At 27.5% G+C, this 17,082-nt stretch overlaps 1 protein-coding gene across 1 annotated transcript in view; it reads left to right on the forward strand.

Moving 5' to 3' along the window:
* Window positions 1-17,082, forward strand: part of LOC145296842 (pyrethroid hydrolase Ces2e-like) — a 1,088,672-nt gene that overhangs the window by 1,008,302 nt on the left and 63,288 nt on the right. The window lies entirely within an intron of this gene.

The raw sequence follows: 17,082 nt of genomic DNA on the forward strand, positions 1-17,082 counted from the left end.
CTAGTGTTTCTAAAGGTATTTTAAAAATACTTGTCAGTCATCTTATTAAAGAATGCTATTTTCAAATAGGAAATAATCCTGCACCATTTTGTGCAAATTTGTATTTGCATAGACTCGAGTATATATATATGTCATCGCTATTAAAAACAGATATATCTAAAACATATAACTTTCATGGATGTAGGAGATTTATACATGACCTTATATGTATAATGGATAATGATGAATTCGAAAAAAATAAACATCCAAACGAATTAAAATTGAATTGTGAACATAGAGGACAACAGGCTACATTTCTGGATTTAGATATAAAAATTGAGGAGGGATTTTTCTTTATAAAATATTTGATAAAAGAACCGCTTTCCCCTTTAAAATAGTACGTATGCCCCATAAAGATAGCACCTGACCTGTTTTTATGTTATATGGAACCATTATGTCAGAGTTTTTGAGAATAGCTCGCGTTACTTTAAAACTAACAGACTTTATACCACCAGTTTCTAGTTTAGTAATAAGGATGATAAAAATAAGGTGGGGATAAAAATAAAATATTTAAACAGTTAAATAAAGCATTTGTTCGTTATCCTGATGCTTTTGAATCGTTTAAGATAAACCAGACTATATTAATAAAGGAAATCCAAAACTATATTGGCAATGTATAAAATGTATTTATAATTACATATAATAAATTGATATTAAAAAAAAATAATAAATAAATAAATAAAATGTATATATGTAAAAGTATTTTTAACCTTTATATATCTAATTTTAAATAAGAATGCAAATATACTAAATACTAATCATAGTGGGGGTGATAAGTAGTTAAATGGATTAATCCTAATCTTATGAATACAAGACTGATAAATTAAAAAATTAAAAAATGTATCCATTTTAAATGTGGAAATTGATGAATCGCACAGGTAAGAAATTCATTTTTATAGTATGAAAAGGTTAGTATATATATATATATATATATATAGTATGAAAAGGTTAGTATATATATATATATATATATATATATATATATATATATATATATATATGCACATAAAGTTATGAACAGTAAATAGGGTCCCAGTAAAGCTGGCTGAACTGCTAGTAAAGACTTAAATTTAAAATCAGGAAAGAAAATATTCTTCGTAAGGTTTCATGAGTAAATATTTATTTTTGTATAACAACTGATAGTAAAGAAAAAATGTTTTACAAGATCTTTTACTATTTATGATGTTTTTTTCAAATCCAAAGAAATATTTAGATATTCTTAATAATAAACCAAATAACAAACAATGTTTTCTTCGTGGTGTTTTTATGTAGGTTAAGACGCTCATCGTTTCAGCATCTTCCGGTGTTTTCCATAAACCGCCTGGACGATTCCGACGATAGCACAATCATTATATAGCATAAGTATCAATATATACATTATTTTTTGTGCTTTTTCAAATAAATAAAAAACATAATCCCAAGAATGTGTTGTGAATTTTTCATTGAAATAATACAAGTGTGACTATAATTAATAAATTATATGTTATGAAATACCAAATATAATTCGTTATGTTATGAAATACCAAATATTATTCGTTATGTTATGAAATATCAAATATAATTCGTTATGTTATGAAATAGTAAATATAATTTGTTATATTATGAAATGCTAAAAATAATTCGTTATGTTATGAATTATCAAATATAATTTGTTATGTTATGAAATACTAAATATAATTCGTTATATTATGAAATAGTAAATATAATTCGTTATGTTATGAAATATTAAATATAATTCGTTATATTATGAAATAGTAAATATAATTTGTTATGTTATGAAATAGTAAATATAATTCGTTATGTTATGAAATACCAAATATAATTTGTTATGTTATGAAATAGTAAATATAATTCGTTATGTTATGAAATAGTAAATATAATTCGTTATATTATGAAATAGTAAATACAATTCGTTATGTTATGAAATAGTAAATATAATTCGTTATGCTATGAAATACCAAATATAATTCGTTATGTTATGAAATAGTAAATATAATTCGTTATGTTAATAAATAGTAAATATAATTCGTTATATTATGAAATAGTAAATATAATTCGTTATGTTATGAAATAGTAAATATAATTCGTTATGTTATGAAATACCAAATATAATTCGTTATGTTATGAAATACCAAATATAATTCGTTATGTTATGAAATAGTACATATAATTCGTTATGTTATGAAATAGTAAATATAATTCGTTATGTTATGAAATAGTAAATATAATTCGTTATGTTAATAAATAGTAAATATAATTCGTTATATTATGAAATAGTAAATATAATTCGTTATGTTATGAAATAGTAAATATAATTCGTTATGTTATGAAATAGTAAATATAATTCGTTATGCTATGAAATACCAAATATAATTTGTTATGTTATGAAATAGTAAATATAATTCGTTATGCTATGAAATACCAAATATAATTCGTTATGTTATGAAATACCAAATATAATTTGTTATGTTATGAAATAGTAAATATAATTCGTTATGTTATGAAATACCAAATATAATTCGTTATGCTATGAAATACCAAATATAATTTGTTATGTTATGAAATAGTAAATATAATTCGTTATGCAATGAAATACCAAATATAATTCGTTTATATGAAATAGTAAATATAATTCGTTATGTTATGAAATAGTAAATATAATTCGTTATATTATGAAATAGTAAATATAATTCGTTATGCTATGAAATACCAAATATAATTCGTTATGTTATGAAATAGTAAATATAATTCGTTATGTTATGAAATAGTAAATATAATTCGTTATGTTATGAAATAGTAAATATAATTCGTTATGCTATGAAATAGTAAATATAATTCGTTATATTATGAAATAGTAAATATAATTCGTTATGCTATGAAATAGTAAATATAATTTGTTATGTTATGAAATAGTAAATATAATTCGTTATATTATGAAATAGTAAATATAATTCGTTATGCTATGAAATAGTAAATATAATTCGTTATGCTATGAAATAGTAAATATATATCGTTATATTATGAAATAGTAAATATAATTCGTTATGTTATGAAATAGTAAATATAATTCGTTATATTATGAAATAGTAAATATAATTCGTTATGCTATGAAATAGTAAATATAATTCGTTATGCTATGAAATAGTAAATATAATTCGTTATGTTATGAAATAGTAAATATAATTCGTTATGTTATGAAATAGTAAATATAATTCGTTATGTTATGAAATAGTAAATATAATTCGTTATGTTATGAAATAGTAAATATAATTCGTTATGTTATGAAATAGTAAATATAATTCGTTATGTTATGAAATAGTAAATATAATTCGTTATGTTATGAAATAGTAAATATAATTCGTTATGTTATGAAATAGTAAATATAATTCGTTATGTTATGAAATAGTAAATATAATTCGTTATGTTATGAAATAGTAAATATAATTCGTTATATTATGAAATAGTAAATATAATTCGTTATGTTATGAAATAGTAAATATAATTCGTTATGTTATGAAATACCAAATATAATTCGTTATATTATGAAATAGTAAATATAATTCGTTATGTTATGAAATAGTAAATATAATTCGTTATATTATGAAATAGTAAATATAATTCGTTATGCTATGAAATACCAAATATAATTCGTTATGTTATGAAATAGTAAATATAATTCGTTATGTTATGAAATAGTAAATATAATTCGTTATGTTATGAAATACTAAAAATAATTCGTTCTAAGATACTCTATGTAATTCTTTATGTTATAAAATACTTAATATAATTCTTTATGTTATAAAATACTTAATATACGATCGAGATATATTTTGTTCTATACAAAAAGCAAACAACAAACATGTCCATAAATAGTGAAAATATATTTTGCATACATCTTCCCAAGAACAACGACAGCGAATCTGCATGTTTAATATGCACCATAAATGTGATGTCAATTAATATGCTGATCAGCTTACAGTGGATACCTAATAACATTGTGCCGTTTGAAAAGCAATGCAAACAATAATTTAAATAAAAACAATCACTGACTCCAAATTACGGTCAAATAATGAATGATATTCACAACTAAAAATTTGTGAAAATATTTTTTTTTAATTTTATTCCCATCTTTTTTCCTGAATCTTTATTTTCTTAACCTCTACCATGCTATTATTATTTGTTTTGATCTTTATAGATTTTGCGCAAACATTATGCAAGGGAGGTAAGCGAAAAGGGAAGAAACGTCGCATAAACTGGCTTACAAAGAGGTTAGATGGCTGTAATCAATGGCCGGGTAGGTGTTGGCTAATGTTAAGGCGACGCGTTTGGAACTGGCCGTACACAACTTGAAACCCAAGCAGGTAACACCTCCACATTACCAACCATGAACAACACTGATCCCCACATCAAAAAAACATTTTGAAACATCTCAATTATTAGTGAAGCTCTTCTCCTTGATTTTAAAATGCTTCGGAAACATGGTGTCATTTGTATGTTCAGTTATTTCGTATGACAATGATCGATACTCTGATGGAAGATACATTTTTAATCGATGGGTGTGAGAGTAGAAAGAGTAGCCGCTGGAGTATGGAATCTTGATATGAATGGATTGAATGATTCAGTTATATGTCGATTAATTTAAAGTGATTAGTAATTAACATTTAAGTTTAAATTGACAACCTGCTCCCCAAAATAATCTATACTAGTTAATACTCGCTCCTTGAGCGGCGTTGTTACTGTACCTGGGTGTCTCAATTTTCATCTTTATTTAGCTTCGACCGCTTTATAACTAATACAAAAACATTTATGCAATCTTGTGAAAGAAAATACACGACATAGAGAGAGTAAATAACTACGATGAATGTTAATTATGTTTTGAAGTAAAATTAATTCGCCTTGAAAAAATTACACTCTTTATCTTTTGGTGGACTATTCCAAAGAATAAATAAGTTTTAAAGAATAGATATAAAAATTAAAACAAATCTCAAGATTTACGCGGGATTCGAACTCGAGTATTAAAACTGAAAAACTATTGCCTCAGCATGTGTGTATTCTGCATATTCCTTTTTGTTAACCAAGCACGTGTTTCGATTAGCATATGAACAGAAAAAAAAAACGCTACAAGCACCATCACTTTCAAATAATGTTTTATTTAGTGAATCGTATAGAACAAATTCGTGTTTCAAAATAAAAGCAATCAGTTTAATGTTATTTTGCTTTGTCTTTCATGCAGCATATCAACCCTTCTAGATTATTTCATGACGAAATATAATCATCTATTCGAAACGATTGAGTGTATAGAATTATGTGTGAAAATTATTATTTTAAGCATCTATACAGATGTGAAGCGAATCAGTCACACGGATTACAAAAGCTTGAAAACATCTACTATTTTATAAAGTGTTTTTATTTTGTTTTTGTTTTTTAATATATTAAGGGACACGGTTACACACGTTAACTGTGTAAAAGTTTTGATTAAGATTCACTAGTGAAAAATGAAAATAAATAAATAGAAAATTTTGATCATTCTTCTCAAGATCGACATATTCTCATTCCTTGCATTGCTTATGACACATCCAATGAATCGCATTTCCTAATACTCCTCTGGATACATATTATCACACGCAATGCTTCAAGCAAACTACATGTCCCTACTAATCTACAAATGATTTATATAGAAAACATGAATCTATGAATCTATTAAATATTTTTAAATTTTAACAACCTCAAATAAAAATAGTTTACATAAATAAAGCTATCAGTAAGTGAACTAAAGGGGTTGATATGCCGTAAAACAAAACAATTAATTAATTAATAATCACTCACCTGTAAACAAGATACTAACGTAATAATGTAGAAAGTTTTTTTAAAAATTATAAAAAAAGATTGATAATACTTTATGTTTGACTTTCTTTTTATTTACGGCATTTCAACATCTTTATGTATGTTATATCAAAGTGCAAAGCGTATTGGTAGAGAGTGGATATATATATATTGTATAATCACGTTGACACTCCGCGTTTCATCTTTAAAGTTAAGCAATGTTGAACCTGGTCAGTACGAAGCGGGTAACTATTTGGGAATATCAGCCACTGTATGTTTTCAGATAAAGGAGTATGGCAGAGAGATGTACGCCCGGCATTGCACAATTCTAGGTCATCCTTGCACATGAAGTAGTACCTGTTTGATATTCTGGAGGGTTATCATACAGAAGGTAGATTGAGTTCCTTAGCCATAGTGAAGACCATAGATCTAGGAAGGGAGAGGGGTCTGATAAATAAACAAACTGGATAGAGGAAGTTCATTAGATTTGTAAGACAATCTTTTAGTGATGGTGCTACAAACACAACACCCGATTCAATTTGTCATGAGCCAGCTTGGATTCAATTTGTCATGAGCCAGCATGGAAGTAGCAAAAGAATGTCATGTCAGTGCGCAATCAAATAAAACTAATAAAATTATATAAGATATTAAAAAAAAAAATTTTTAATTACTTTTTTATCTATTAAATATTAGGCTAAACAATTTCATGTTGATAGCTTATCAACCTTTGATCATTTTTACAATGTTGGATCGATCAATACAGAACAGTATTTTGGGGAATTTAATTTGAATTTTGTGTAGAGTATGAAACTCGAGCTAAAATACACTTTCTTACCTTTTGGACTAGGATCAAAATGTAGTATACGTTCTGTCCAAATATGATACAATAATATCGTGAGGGCTACGTTCGCATCAAAGATGTCCATAGAAGTATGTTACAAACTCCTTCATAATAGAAAGTCTCATGATAATATTCTGAAATTACATTAACCAGAATGCTGAGATAAATTATGTTCTAGTTTGAAGAAATTTGGTTTCTGTGTTCACGCTGTACCGCTAAATATTTTTAAGTGTGACAGCAGTATCGAAACGATGAAGGATACAGCATTCAATTCAATACGTCCAATAAATCGTATTTCGTAAAGAAGAAAAACTTCAGCAGATCAAAGAATTTAATGAACTTAAATTCAAAATATGGCAAACGTTTGTCAAAAACCTGTATAAAGAACAAAATGTATAAATAAAATATAAAAACACAACCTTATATACTTTTCCGTGATGATATTGAGAGGATCTAAGAAAATATTGTTGTGTACTGCAATTTTCACCTAAGTTTGATAATTTACACTATTGATATTTACATAACTTAACGTAAATTCGATAGTTTGTATGTTCATTTAATTTCATAAAAATAACATGTAAAGCAGGAGTTGTCTTCCTCTGTGACCACTACGTTTTGAATAATGTAAACAACTATTAATTACAACTTTTGTTTGATGTGAGTACTATTACGTTTGTAAAATGTATTTTTTTGATTTAGGTACTAGTTTGATTGTCTCATGAGAGGCAATTACACCAGTAATTGTTAAATTAATCACTAATCCTAACTTTTGTTGGATCTTGACAGACTCTAATGAATAGAATTCGTAGCAAATAAATTGGTCCATTTGGCATACGTGTATTCACATAAAAGACTTAAAAATGATGTTTAATGCCTCCTTTCACTAGGGAGTGAGAATCAAGGGTTAGTGGAGTCATTCATGTGAAGAAGTGACTCCATCCGCTACAGTTTGGTGCAATAACAAATTAAAAGGAAAACTTCGAGTCACCTTCAACTACAGTCGATCTATTTATTTTTATGTAAAACCCTTTGGGGCAAAACAATGTTTTCCGAAAAAGTCAGTTTCCTATGCAAATATTGTGCAAAACTAATGAACTAATGAAATTAGAAAAACAAGCACACAAACAAACACACAAACAAACACACAAAAAACACATAAACAAACACACAAACAAACACACAAACACATAAACAAACACACAACATCTGAATCCTTTTCCGAACCAAAGTTACTTCGTGTGTTCTGATATTCAAAAATTGAGATTTTCCTTCAAACAGTCTTTGCTTTCTTCAAGTGTAAAGAATACTTTATCTCACATAGGGAAAAAAAGAGACTTTTCGCCCATTTTTAACGATCGAGAATCAATGGAGGGAACTTTAATTATTAAATGACGAAATTCATCTCCAAACCAATGCATTAAGAATTATCTTCTACTTCTCGAAGAGAAAAAAAAGTATGGTGATATTTTCAACTTATGCATTTATACAAACCTATTTAGTAGACAGGGATAAGGGCCCATCTGTTGTGTGAACTACTTTAGCACATTTGCATGTGGGTCACACATAAATCTCGATTTCACCATTTTGAATGACTTATTTTGAATTTGAAAACGATTAAGGGTTTTCTATATTAGAAGTAATAATAATAATAATAATAATAATAATAATAATAATAATAATAATAATAATAATAATGTCTTAATGGATACCATCAAATTGTTTAGTAATGTCACAAGGATGGAATTCGGCATCATCAAATGTGATGTGATTATTGTGATAAAAAAGAGGCTTTAAACTTCCAATAACAGAACTGATAAAGCATGTTGACATCGATAGAAGCTACAAATATTAGAAGCCAGTAAGATTAAGGGCATGGGAATGAAAGCCCAGGTCACAGCCGGGTACCACAGAAGATTAGGGTTATTTTTAAATCACACCTCCACAATCGGAATATGCCATTAATATCAGAGCAGTAGGTATCATTCGATATACCGCTGGTATACTTGACTGGAATGTAGGTGAATGAAAATGCAAACAAAACAAAATGTTGCAATTTATGGGTTTTTGTTAAGAAAAGAGATGGAGATCGATTGTATCTAGAAAAGGAGGTGATCGAGGCTTACTTAGTGCTGAAGACGTGATAAATACAAAGGAAGTTTAACTAATGTATTTCTGAATGTAATGAGAAGTGAAAAGAGAAATGATATGAAGAGCTGGGGCGAAAAAAGAGTCAGAGGTTATAAGAGAGGGGGAAAGAAACTACAGTGCATTCTTAAAGAATATTAAATGTAGATGTAATGGAATTGGTTGAACAAGAATGATTTTAAAAGATCTACTGATTTTAAAAGATCTAATGGCAGCCCAAGAACAAGCCACTCACACTAGGTCCATCAAAGATTACATAGACAAAACTGCAAAATCACCAATGTGCAGATTGTGTAACGAAAGGGAAGAAACATTATATATTATATCCAAATGCTCTGTGCTACATCATCAATCAAACATCAATATAAAAATGGAGATACGACAAAGTTGCTTATGTCCTACACTGGAATATATGCAAACTCTATGAATTAGACCACAATAAGTGGTGTGAGCATAAACCAGAAATAACAATGTCAAATTTATTCGAGACATGCATATACAAACTGATAAGATCCTAGAACATTCCAAACCTGACATAATTTTTCTAAACAAGAGAACGTGCTCAATCATTGACATAGCCTGCTCTTTCGATACCAGAGTGGAAGAGAAAAAACATGAAAAATAAATAAAAACCAGGAACTTGAAATAGGAATTAGTTAGACTATAAAAATCTAAAGAAGTCAAAGTGATAGCCACTGTAATTGAAACACTTGTGACCATAAATAGCTTAAGTAGATGGACGAGACAATTCATCGTCTAATTTTGCAAAAGGCTTGCTTGTTAAGAACGGCGAAAGTCTAAAGTCAAAGGAATTGACCTGATGTTTAAGGGGAAAAAAACATCCAAAAGTTGAGACCATGAAGAAGAAGAAGAAGAAGAATTACAGAAACACTAGTAACAATCCCAAAGAACTTAGAAAAAAGTAGGAGAAATCAAAATCAAAGAGATGACTGAGGTTATACAACATAAGATAATGCTGAAAATCACTGATATCTTAATGAAAATCCTCAAATGCGGAAACTAACCCACATAAGCTACAAACACTAAGCGGCTATATATACATGGAACCAGCAACAAATGTAAAAAAAAAAAGAAAGAAAAAAAGAAAAAAACAATAATTAAACACCAGGTGGAACCAAGAAAACAAACTATGAAATTGTAAGTTAACTAAACCCTCTCCACACACAAAAAAAAAATGATGGTGTCGGCATATACTGGCGTCACACTAAATAGTCTTCAAGCGTTTAGGAGAATGGAAAGACTGAGGAAGGAAAGCACTAACCTGACTGAATGAGTGGGAAGAGGACTTAAACCTTGGAGAGACTTGTTGCCATTCTAATTTTAATGAAAACTAATGATCGTTGCCAGCAAAAAATCAATGGTAAACGGCTGTTACAATGATGCAAAGTCATTTTTAAAGGTTATTGAAAGAGGTTGACAGTACTGGATATCTGAAGAAACATTCAGAGAACACCACTGGTTGTTGTCAGTGAGTAATCTCTGATGGAAACTCCTACAACGATTGCAATAAAAATGATGATGAAAGAAATATGTAGACAGAATATTACAATAACCGAAAGGAACTGAAATCGGCAGAAACATTATAATCTGACATCACAAAAAAAAAACACATGTGCACACACGCTCTCACGCATACACGCATGTAGTGACTATCGCCTTTGACTCGCACTATACAAAATAGTCGTGAAGAACGATAAAAAAAGCAAGATGGTAGAGAACCAACCAAACCCTCCATGAAACAGTGCGAAAAGGATTGGAAATTTAGGGAGACACAAATTTCAACGATCGTTGCTAGCAATAAATGGGTAAACGACTGTTGTGTTATTTCAACTTGATTAGCAACGGTTATTGAAAGTGTTGGAGACTACTGAAAATCTGAAGAGACGTTGTTATTCAAACTTCTTTGTTATGAACACTAGCTGTTATTGTCAGTGAGCGATTACTAATAATAACTTGTGTGAAATCTGCCTTGAATAATGATAATTACGTGTGGTGTGTATTTTTATGCTTATTAATATCGTTTATACTTTTTCTGCAATGTAAATATTGTAGAAATAGTCGTAGAATGTAGAGAGACCTTGTTTTTATTGACTGCACGGAAATACTGTTTTTTAATATGATACGTTTCAGACAGGAAATATTGTATTAAGAATAGCCTGTCTTTGCATATCTTTCTCTTTCTCTTTCTCTCTCTCTCTCTCTCTCTCTCTCCTTATTACTCTCTCTCTCCTTATTTCTCTCTCTCTTTCTCTCTCTCTCTCTCTCTCACACACACACACACACACACACACACACACACACACACACATACACATGTTTGTTTTAAAGTAGATATTTTTATTATGCTTTACTATGAGTCAATATCGCCGGAAGGGAACACAAACATCTATCTGAACTTTACATGACAAATCTTATCTACTTGGTTGGTTCTAAAATGTGAGTCCAGATATTGGTACTGGTTTTTAATCGGACAAAAAGCAAACTGTTTTGTTTTCATCTCTAAACTAACCCTAAACGAACCCAAATTTAATCCGTGTTTTTCGGTTCAAAATCTATACTAGTACTAAAATGTTAAACTAATTCAAATTAATTTTTTATGTCACATTCAACCAATCAGATACATCTACCCTTGTATGTGTGGATATGGAAATCTGGATGTATAATGTAAACCACATCAATCATACCGAAATAATTTGAAATAATTCTACACCAATATTCTAAAAAAATATCGATTCTAGACTTATATTAGACTTGCATTCACACTCTGCACAACATAACTTTTCTACACTTACAATATATTTCTACACTACATTCTATGCCTAACTTTAGCAACAATTTACTGCTAAGTGATATGTAACACCATATTTTAACAGGGACTGCTTGGGTTTGAATTTGATACTTGCCACTTTCAAATTCTAGTTTTAGCTTCGTGGGCCTTCACTGAGCCGGCCTGTTGCTATATATATATATATATATATATATATATATATATATATATATATATATATATATATATATATATATATATATATATATATACCTTACTTATGTTGATCGGGTGTGAGTGAGATGACGGGGTGAGATTTGAAACTCGTTGTTTATATGTTCTGTGTTTATTGTGAGTCAAAGTTGATTTCTAATTCACAATGATAAAACATTCTTTTTTGTAATCTGTTTACATTACATAATGTTATTGCATCATGTTTTTACCTATTTTTATGTTTCATTTTCATTATGGCACTTTTTATTTAATGGTTAGAGTTGACCGTATTTGATGATATTTAATAACCTTGCTAGAACATTTAAATATATATATATATATATATATATATATATATATATATATATATATATATATATAGGAGCCTTCTTATTATTTTCATGTATTCGAAGCATATACTTATGTGGTAGTTTCATCTTTCTTTACACAGGCTGGTTGGGTAGTAGAAGGTAGAGAAGGCATTACTGCATCGTTGGGTCCTCGTTTCCACTTTCATAGATGGTTGGGAGGATTCTGTACCGCCATCTGGCCATAGAAGCTATTAGTTGCCCCATTTATGTTCTCGAGCTATTATTGACTGGACCAAGGAGGGAGTGCTTCAAAAATGATTGTAATAGAAAAAGGTCATTCTTGAACCTTCGGCCTTACTATAGTTATTTGTTTTCTTCTGCAGATGTGCTTAGGTGATGAGAACGACTGAAAGAGCTTCTCCTCAACTTTATTTCTTTAGGGGGGGTCACATCTCTCAAGTCAATTGCTTTAATCATTGGTAACCTTTGTGATTTGTACTCCACTGGCAACTTCCAGTCTCATGTCTGCAAGGGCAATATTAACGACGAGATTCTCAAGATTGTAGACTCCAGTGACAAAGTGTTTGCTAAAAGTGTTTTGTGCATTAAAAATTTATTCAAATTCAATTTAATTTCATATAGTATACATTAAAATGTCTCAAAATTAATAAGTTTAACCTTACAATGGTATTAGATATCATTATTATACTGTATTTCGTTCTAAAATAACTAGACATGACATTGAGCGGGTTAATTTTCTGTGGATATGGGTGATTTTGTTTGGTTCCATTAAAAAAAATAATATGCTAAAATAGCTTTTTAAAGTTATCAATATTCAAAAATCAGTCCAAAATGATGGAATTCATAAATATTAGATACTCCATACAACTTTTGTTCACACAAAAAATACAAAACAATGTTAAGAGAAAAACAAAACATTAAATTATTTAAAAAAAATATTGTGTCACCAACTTTAAAAGAATGTTAAAGAAGAAATGAATTTCAAAATATTTCTCCAAAACAAAACACATATTTGATGCCATCAATTTTGATCCACCTCGTGCTAAATTCATAACTATCAATAAAAGTTCACCAAACAGATGAAAATCTTCTAAAATATGATAGAATCCGAAATAACTGATTCCACTTTTAAATTTTAAATCATTTATCTTATTGATTTTTATAATAGTCAATTTCAAATAAAACAAACTTTCTTAATTTTAAAATGCATAAACATTTACTATGCCATTTTGTTCTAGTTCATACTAATTATTTATATTTTTTTCCAAATTAGTTTATGTAAACTTTAACATCGACATATGTAAACTATGTCTATTATGAATAATGTATTTTAATGGTTTAGCCTTCGAAGACGTTAACATGATCAGATATATAAAGTGTAACACAAAACAAAAAGAATTCTCTCTTAGGTTAACCACCGGAAACGCAACACTTATAAAAATCTCATCGAGTTGAGCACGATAAAATAAATAATAAACACTAATAAAGACGCCGTTTAAATAAACAAAAATACAGGAAAAACAACACAAAAATTTTTAAAACAAACTATAACAATGGATAATGTTTACGAACATAAACATCGTCTGACCTAAGTCGGTCATTTGTAGGGCTTGTTCTCTTTTATCCCTTAACCACCATCTTTTTTAAGGTGCTGATGGTTCGTAAACATCGATTCTACTTTAGAAGAAGTATTATCAGATTGATGAAACTAGAGTACATCCAACAGACACTATTATGCATAGTTTGTATATTAAAAATTATGTATTATGTATAGTATGTATAGTTTGTATATTAAAAAAATATATGCAATGTTTTTACATCAGAAGCCTTGTTTGTTAACAATAGGGCAGATATAAATAACAATTTTGTGATATTCTAATGAGAAGTGGTGTGAGCATAAACCGTCGGGTTTTATGCAGGTTGTATTGTAACCTGTAACCAAAAATGAATCTATTAGAATTTAAGTTGATAGAGCAGTGGGAATTATGATAGCTTTTCTTTATATATATATATATATATATATATATATATATATATATATATATATATATATATATATATATATATATATAAAATCAAAAAGTAAAAACTAAGTTTACAAGCCAAAAGCTTCTGCAAACTTAAAGTAAATACAAATATTAATTTTAATATTAATATTAATATAGTAACCCCAATCAATAAAAAAAACTCAATACAACAAAAATAGGAAATATAGCTTGTCATAAAAGAACACACTTTAAGACTGTAAATTATAATTTACAAGAATTTATTATTCGACAGGATACTCAAATAAGAAATATTAAGATTTCCTTAATCTGCAGGATTTAAATGAATGCATTCTTTTCATCAGAGGAAAGATATTAGTAAATATAATGATCCTATAAATTTGCTGGTACTGGCATAAATTGAAATTGCATTATATGAAAATTTGTCATTTATGCAAAAAGTATAAAAAAAAAGTATGAAAAAAAATGTAAAAAAAAGTATAAAAAAGTGTAAAAAAAAAAGCTCATGAAATGGAGAAAAGACATGAAAAATGAAAAAATTAAATGAAAATTCGGATGAAAGGATATGCAGTCATAAAGGTCAAATTATCATAAGAGTTAATATTCTCATAAGAAGATTTAAAATGTTGATGAATTAAAATCTAAATAAAAATGCAATATGTGCACAATCGAAATCTGTAGAAAAATCCAGTTTGTAAGTTGTTGAGGAAAGAAAGATTATTTCAAAGCATTAAAGATTTTTCACTTATGGATAGTGCAGCATTGCTTCTATTACCAGCTAAAGGTTTAGAATAAGAGAATAAATGTTTCCATAGGTATAACAGAGTAAAAAAAGGGGTTGCGTCATCGTCACCCAGACAGATTGTTCTTGAAATAATTTGGTTATGTGTCAAAAGGTGCGCATCTGAATAGATGCATAGGTGTAAAGGCCTTTAATTAAATGGAAGAGCTGATTTTGAATAGATAGAAGAAAAGTGATTTTAAAAAATTGGCACTAACGTAGACATAATGTTATAGCAATACTATTACTACTACTGCTACTAATATTACTACTAATAATACTAATAATAATATTGTTAACAATACTAATAATAATAATAATAATAATAATAATAATAACAAATATATAAATAAATGCTATTATATTCCTCTAATAAAAAGAATGCATTCTTTGAAAGCCTGCGGATTAAGGAAATCTTAATATTTATTTTTTAGTATCCTGTCAAAAAATAAATTATTATAAATTATAATTTACAATCTTAAAGTGTGTTTTTTATGTATATATATATATATATATATATATATATATATATATATATATATATATATATAACAGTAGATGTATGTATGTGTATGTGTGAAAATATTTAACTGATAAACTCTTAACTCATATAAAACTGGATTTGTTTGGATTGATGAATAAAAGAATAGTTAAATATAAGCAGTAAATATAAAATCATACACGAAGGATGGTTTATAACAAGTAAAATCTTTGTTTGGATGGTTGAATAAAGCATACAGAAATATATCAGCAAGTTGAAATGTAAAATGAAAAATGTTCATTTAAACTTGCCAACATATTATTATTATTATGTTTACACATGCGCAAATCCAAGTGAATTCATGCGCAATTGAAGTGGTTTCATTTAAATCTTTCTTATCTATCTGTCAATAGCTAAATTGGAAGGGAATCCAGCTAGAGAACTAAATGTTTCGGTTTCAAATCTAGTTGATGGCAATCAAGTTATTCGTTTTAACTTGTGAAATCAGTACTATATATATATATATATATATATATATATATATATATATATATATATATATATATTTATTTATATATATACATATATATGTGTGTGTGTGTGTGTGTGTATTCAATAGAGAATTGGCTCTATAATAATAAATATGAAATCTGCATTAACTAAAATACATTTCTGAATATTCTATGAATATTGTCCCTCAAATCCCTAGTTAATTTCTAAAGAGAAATTCATCGTGAATTTTACATTTTTCAAAATCATTTCATTCTTTATTGTTTGTAATACCTATGATTTTAAGCTATACAACAGTCCAAGGATATTTCATGAACAAAATGATTTTATATCAGCAAAAACCCTTGCTGCAAATGAACCTAATTGAAAAAACAATCAAAACTAAATCACGTTCTTTTTAAATATCTCTTAAATTCAAGTTACATCCAAAGATTCGGAAATTATTTTTGTTATAGGATTAAATGAAAATTCAGTTAATATGTACAAACTATTTTTCTTTTTATAAATATTGAAGAGATCAAAGTGATATTGCATTTAATCATAGATCTTGCAAAATACAATTAGAATCAAAGGGAGATAAATGTAAATTTTCTATATAGTAAAAATAATTCATTTATTCAAAATATATTACTAAATCCTTTAAAAGTTATAAATAGTTCTTAAAAATATTTAATTATTTTAAAGATATTTTTCAGTTTTATGTATTTTAGATAAATTTTACTCTGTGTTAAGTATTTTAATAATATTGTTAAATGATTTTAAAAAATAATGCATGAAAAAATAATCACTTTATACATGTTAATGTATAAACTAACTGCATGTATATATATATATATATATATATATATATATATATATATATATATATATATATATATATATGCACGATCGTAAAATAAATAATTTTAATTAATGCAGAATTTTTTTTTATTATAAACGGAAATACTGTAAGGATCAAGCACAACGTTAAATTCATTAAAGAAAAAAGAAGTAAAAGAAAAGTAGAAAGAAACCATAGACATGTGCATGTAAGTATTAAGTTTTTATAAACAGTTCTCTTCTTGTAAGTAAAAAAAAATACTGGAGTTGAGATTGAAACACAAACACGAAAAGACAGCGAGTT

This window comes from Euprymna scolopes, chromosome 17, assembly GCF_053919585.1.
Source record: "Euprymna scolopes isolate OS-2025 chromosome 17, ASM5391958v1, whole genome shotgun sequence".
Lineage (NCBI taxonomy): Eukaryota > Metazoa > Mollusca > Cephalopoda > Sepiida > Sepiolidae > Euprymna > Euprymna scolopes.